Below are 6931 nucleotides of genomic sequence, written 5' to 3'. Positions count from 1 at the left end.
CGCCTCCGGCCGGCCTCGCCTCAAGCGGGCCTCCGCGACGGCCCTCGCCGCCACCAGCACCACCTCCTCACTCATGGTGCACGTGTCACCGGCGTCCAAGCTTCGCAGATTCACTCTCCTCGTCGGTGCGAGGTGCCGGTGCTACTCCGTGGCCGGCCATCCTCCACGGCAGCTCGATCCCGCTAGGTACGGCCCCGTCCCCTCCCCCACTGCCGTGCTTCCATCTCCTCCTCCTCTATGCCGCGGCCGCCGCCGGCGCATTGGCCTGCTCCGGCACGGGATCGATCAATAGCTCGTTCCGCGCAGAGATTGTCCGTGAATCAGTTCTTTTTCAGGGTTCAGATCGACAACGCGTCGAACAGTGGAATAAATTCCACTGTTCATGGTCAGCACTTAGCGCACTGGATCCATGCCGAGAGCAGAGCGAGCGAACTCTGAGCTGCTACTAGCGTACTATGAGCTTTCAGGTACCCTTGGCTAACTTGGATTATTTCTCTTTCCAGGGTCTTGGCTTATTCGATTGAAGACGAAAAAAATCTAGCTAGCTGTTTTACTGTCAATTTATTCGAAGGCCTCCAAGCAGAATCGACGTAGCAAGCACGGTGAAGAAATATTCTTGCAGGCACGATCCGGCATCGATTTTAGCCTTTTTCTGTGAATTACTGCTTGGGCTTAGTGGCTTCCATCCTTTTCAGTTTTCAGTGAATTCTTGCACGCACGATCTGCCGTCGATTTTGATCCATCTTTTTCCAGGGTGTAGACTGAAGAAGCAAATCTAGTGTACTGTCAGTGCATTCGGCAGCCTGACCTCCACGCAGAATTGACAGAGCATGCAAATGGTCATGGAGGCAGCTCTTGTGGGTGTGGCGACAGGGGCCCTAAAGCCTGTCTTGTGGAAGCTGGGAACTCTGCTAGGTGAAGAGTACAGGCGGTTCAAGGGTGTGCGCAAGGAGATCACCGCCCGTCCCTACCTTACCTACAGGTTCGGGTCTTAATTAAACTCGATTGTCAAAATGGATACAGTACTTCGGAAAACATTGCTTAGTGTTCCGTTCTTGTAGAAATTAACCTGTCAGGTTGGTGCTGATTTGGGACTATGATTAAAACTAGAGGCTGATGTTGTTCAGGCTCATGGAGCTCATGGAGCTCGACCTCTCCTCTGTGGCCTCCGTCTGCAAGTTCGCCGATGACATCCTCATGTATGTACGCCTCCTCTTCTAATCCCCACACTGCTTCGTACTAGTTCCAATCATGCCCCACCAAAAAAGAAAACATACACTAGGTGTAACAGTTCACTATGGATTTGATCATCAGTTCATAAAAAAATCACAGAAAAAGGAACAATGTGTTACTACCATGGGAGGCTCCCTGCTGGATGTCGGCGCCGGAGGGGTATCCCCGCAGCCATAGACTTTCTTTTTGCAATAAATAAGTTCACTATCTCAGTACAATTAGTTGACCATCTCAGTACAGCTATTATTGGGTGTGCCAAAACTAGATGCTTGACTGCCTTATTATTATCACTAGTGCTTTGTATTCAGATTGCTCCTTCAGTCCAACCTGACCCCGCGTCCCACTCAGCCATCCGGTCTGACATCATCTTCGTATTCTTCTTCCGGCCAATCTAATTCACACCCTCAGTACAACTTCTGTATGCCCTCGTGTTCACAAATCTTGTAGTACTTTTTTCCATAAAAAACTTTTAGTACTATGTAAAGCAAGCATGTCCAACACATAGTTTAGGTGTCGCGGTAGTACTCACTGTTGACGGTGGCCTTCTTTTGTGCCGCTACTACTTTGCCACCTAGAGTGGTACTGCTACTACTTATCATGTTGATAAAAACTCGCGAATAGTATATCTATTTGATTAATGATTATGTAGGGAGAAAAAGTTCACCAATGTACAATCTCTAATCTGAATATACCAAAACTTTTTGTTTAGTAGTTGGTACTGCTCAAGTTTATTTCTTGATGTACACATGATGTCCAAATTCTTCTTACAATTCGGTTCAATTTATATATTTCATTCAGTTCAACAAGGTGGAGATTGCGGCACGGTGGAGTGTGACCGTGTGTGCAGATGGCCCGCCGCAATGTCACCAGTCGGATCCCGCACTTCAGTGTATGTTTTGTATGCTTTTTAGTTCACCTTCTTAATAACTGCAAGTCCAATTTCCTCCTTGTTTCCATGTTCGCACCGCCGGCGCCCAACCCCTCCGTCCGCGAGCTAGGGTACTAGGACGCCCTCCTCACTGCGGTGTCCTTGCTGGCCGTCAGCGGCGGAAGCGGGGTGGCAGCCGGGACCTTGTCGTGCTCGTCTCCGACTACTGTCAAGGTATGCATCCACATCTGTACTTCAGTCAACAAAAGTCAGCAGGATTGGTATTATGATTTGTGTGTTGATCGGTCACGTGTGTTACTTTAATGTTGGACTGAGGAATCTAACATTAAAATGAATCATATACAAGCTGGAACATGGAGCTTGCAGCTTATGTGTGTGTAATTTGAACTTAGGCTCGTCTTCCTCTCGTACTTCAGTTATTCTTTATTTTTCAGTATTGGTGTAGTCTATATGGTGAAGATGAAGTTCCTTTTTGAACTTCTCTAGTTGGGTTCGACGCCGCTGCGACCAGCAGTCCAACCAGTTCGCCCCAGGCCGTTCAACCTCGCAGCTGCCATGCTGATTGTGTCGAGCCTCCTGCCACTGCCGGTGGGGCTCCATCGCCGCACCGCCCATACCATGAACTTGTACCAGGAGTTCAAAACACAAGAACTCTAGGAGTTTGCAAAACAAAATCTACTGGGAGAGTTTGCACTTGTATGTGCAGTGCATGTGTTAGGTGTACGTTTTATTGTATGATCTGGGCACTGAAGAAAGAAAACACAAGGACTCGGTCCATGTATATTTTTCTACTATTTTTGCACTCATATACTAAAATCTTTGGTCTGAAATGTATGAGTGTTGTACAATTTTTGGTTTTGTCTGTTGTAGCTGTAATATGAAAATGTGCGGTCGGTGTGGTGTATACGTCATTCATCTATGAAAATGTGCAGCCGTTGTGGTGTATATGTCATTCATGTACATGTATTATATGTGCGGAAAATTCTCTGTCTATGATGATATGATTATTACTTCTTCAAAGAAGGTATACATGACCGTTTGCTGTGCATGCAACAATGAAAGAAATGGTTTACATAAAAAACAATTAATCAGTACAAATTAAAAACAATGATCAGTTCAAAATGAAAAAAATGGTTAGTTTGAATTTAAAAATAAGTTTGAAGTAAAAGCCATGATTAGATTGGATTCTAAAAAATGAATGATCAGTTCAAATTAAAGAGAATAATCAGTTTGGGTTAAAAAAGTTGGGTGAATGTCCTACTATTTGCTAGCTTTGGCATTGTAAAAGCACAGTAAGTTCATAATTAAAAAAGTTGTAAGTTCAACATGACATTCCACATGAGGTTGGGAAAAAAACTCAAACAAAAAGAAACCCACGGAAAATCAAATGGTAAAAGTTTAAGTAGTAAATTCAGAGAAGTCCAAAGCACCGTTGCAAAAAAATGTTGAGTTAAAAAAAGACACAGAAAACTTTTCTTTTTGAAAAAATGTCATTCAGTTCAACGATAGCCACCCCAGTTCGGGCGTAGTAAGTACCTCAGTACGAGTTAAAAACGGTGGTCCGTTCAGAATAAAAGAAATGTTAGAAATTCAAACTGTAAAAACTGAAGCAAAAAAAGAAACCCCATGAAAATCCTGCTTAGTAAGTACCTCAGTACAAGTCATAAAATGAGAGAAGTCCAGAACAACGTTGTCAAAAAAATGTTGAGTTAAAAAAAAGAAACAAAACAAACACATTTTATTTTTGAATAAAATATCATTCAATTCGATGATACAAACCATACAAGTACAGGGGCGACGATACAGTAAACCGTTAAAAACTTACGAGAAAATATTACCCAAAAAACAGAGTAAAGTCTAGTTAGTGAAAACACGCTTAGTACAAACCCATGCAAGCATCGCTAAAAGTACCGTTTTTCGGAACCGTTCAAAATTACTCTACAAAAAATAGCTCAGTACAAACATACACATGTATCAGTACGACTACTCTGTTTTTGAGACGAGAAAACAGTAGGATCCGTCATGCCGTATTCAAAATTACTCTCAAACGGTTGCGAAGTAGAGAAAACGTTCAACATGACTAAGTTTCGTATTTTCGATAGCTATCCACCGGTATATTATTTTCCATATTTCGACAAACTTTTTTAAAAAATCACGTTCAAAATCAAATTTGACCGTATTCGAATTCGTTTTTAAACCGTAAAGAATTAGAAAAACATTTCTATACAAAAAAGTTGCGCATTTTCCATAGCTTTCCAACACCGTATCATTTGCGTCAATCCGACAAACCGTTTGCAAAAAATCACGAAAATACATTTCGCCCAAAATTTCACCGTTTTTCAAATTACTTTTAAATCGTATATAATTAGAAAAAACAATACATATAAGGAAGATGCGGATTTTTACCAGCTTTCCAACACCATCTTATTTTCTCAATTCCGACGAACGGTTTGAAAATTGAGTCCAAAATACGATTCACGTTTTCGGTTTTGAAAAAAACTGTTTTTTCAAAACTACTCTTAAACCATAATGATTTTGCAAAAACGTTCAATATACTTGAAATATGGTTGTCAAGAGCTTTCCAATGATATATTACACGCCCCGTTCCGACAAAAAAATTACAAAAAGTTTTTGAACTAAGGAAGACGATCTGTTAAACACAACTGAAAGCATCAGTTCAACCGCTTCGAGAACATCAGTACAAGCACCTGAAACCGTCAGTTCAAAAAGGGTAACAGAATAATATTCTGTTACGCATAACAGAATAGCCCAGATGTATACACACACACACACACAGACGGTCTATTATGCTAATATTAGCAGAATAACTATTCTGCACACCGCTTCCGCACTGCACGCTGAACGCAAGTGCACTGTATCTTCTTTACGTTGGGCACTGCAATGCTTCACGGGAGAACTGCTTCATTTTCCTGTGTTCCGCCCGCGTGTTCTATGTGGAATCGGGTGTCACGGGATGATTCAGTTTGTGTCTGTATCTCATTTTAGCTTTATTCTTTCTAATTTACAGGAAAATATACTAGAGTGCTTGCAAATCGAGGGATTTGGTGGACGAGCTTTCTCTGTTCATTCGTGTTCGCGTCAGATGTGATTTTTTTTGTGATCGGATGTTGTTATTTAGTAGGAATTCTTTGATTGCGTTCGTTTTAATCGGTCCGTTCACTCTATAATTTGTTAATTTTTAGGAGTTAGTTTTCAATTCTTGTTATTTTGGTTGTGTGGGCGGGTGAGCTTCGTCCGCTCCTCTGTTCTTGTTGATTTTTTTTGATTTTTGCCCGTCCACGCGTGTTTGAATATTGTAATTACTGTTGCTGTAGGTTTGAATTCATTGTGTTGCGAGTATAATTGTCATTTTTTGAATCGCGGTTTTTAAATGAAAGGTGATGTTGTTCGTCAAGTTGCCATGTCTTCCATGTAAATTTTTGCGGGTGTATTTTTCGATAGTTTAGTGGCTGTACAATTTTTAGGCGAGTTATGGAAGTGCGAGTGAAATTGACACCTCTATCAGTTTATCACATTGTCTATAGTTTTAGTGCTTTAATTTTTATTTTTTGTAGTCGCGGCATACGTTGTAGTGCACTGCATTTTCTTTGGTAGCGTACTTCGTTGTAGCTGTATTACAGTGGTTATGGCTGTTTATGAGATTTCTCCTTTTCTTAAACTACATCCTGTGTTCTAGATGACTGCATAATATGCATTTCTGTACTGCATTAGCAGTGTTGTTAATTTTCTATTCTGCTATTAGAATGGATGGTCCATGATACGCTTGTGTTAGCTGAATAGTTATTATAAGATTTTTTTTGAACTGCATACTATGAGAATTGTTTTTGAACATCGTATGTTAAGTGCAAAGTTTCTACCATTTGCATTTCCTTATTACTGTTTAGATGGCTGCTTTTTGTTATTATTAGTACCACTCTATGTGTTCGAGAGAACTGCATTACTGCCAACAACAACTTTGTCTAAAAAGGATGATAAAATGACGCAGTTGAGGTTGCATACTTTAAATAGGCATCGTTCAAATTGTCTGTTGGACATAATTTTAAAAGCATACAGCATAAGCAAAGCATTAGAAATATTGGTTGCTTCATATTAGACAGCGTGGAGTGCAAATATTGTAAACTTGATGGAGTCTTCTTCTTTGTAGAAAAAGACCATGGCCACTTCTCCGGCCTCAAAGCCATTCTCGGAGACAAAATCTTTCCAACCAGTAGTTATGTTGGTGCAGTCTTCAGAGTCGATGTGGTAGTCAGCTTCCATGTCTCCATAGCCATTCTTGTGTTCTGTCTCCAAAGTAAGCTTCCCTGAACTCGGAGCATGAAATTTTATTGTGGATGGCAGTTTCTGCATATTGTAATGGGTGGAAAAAGAATTTGTAAGTAAACATCAAATGTTTTTGTTTTATACTTAGTATGATTTGTTTATGTTTACTTAAATAGTTACATACATATGATTGTATTTTGTAAAGTAGTTGCAATGTATGAACAAACTTATATACGCAATTGACTCCTAGTTTTACTGGGATATATATTATACTGCAACATGTGTGCACTGCAATGTCAGTAACAGTGTACTTCTCCAGCATGTTAAGATAACTGCAACTTATCTACTGACCCTTTTTTTTGTACATATGTCGATACATGGTAGGTGGAAGCATCTAGTCTTAATAGCTAACAGATCTGAACAACAATACAAATTCTGTTTTGTATTTTTGTTGATATTACTGAACAAATTGATTGAACTATATATTCAGATGTGTATTTGCAGTCTAGATTATGTCCAAAAATTGTG

Source organism: Triticum dicoccoides, chromosome 1B (assembly GCF_002162155.2).
Source record: "Triticum dicoccoides isolate Atlit2015 ecotype Zavitan chromosome 1B, WEW_v2.0, whole genome shotgun sequence".
Taxonomy (NCBI): Eukaryota; Viridiplantae; Streptophyta; class Magnoliopsida; order Poales; family Poaceae; genus Triticum; species Triticum dicoccoides.
Note: the sequence above shows the minus strand (reverse complement) of the source record.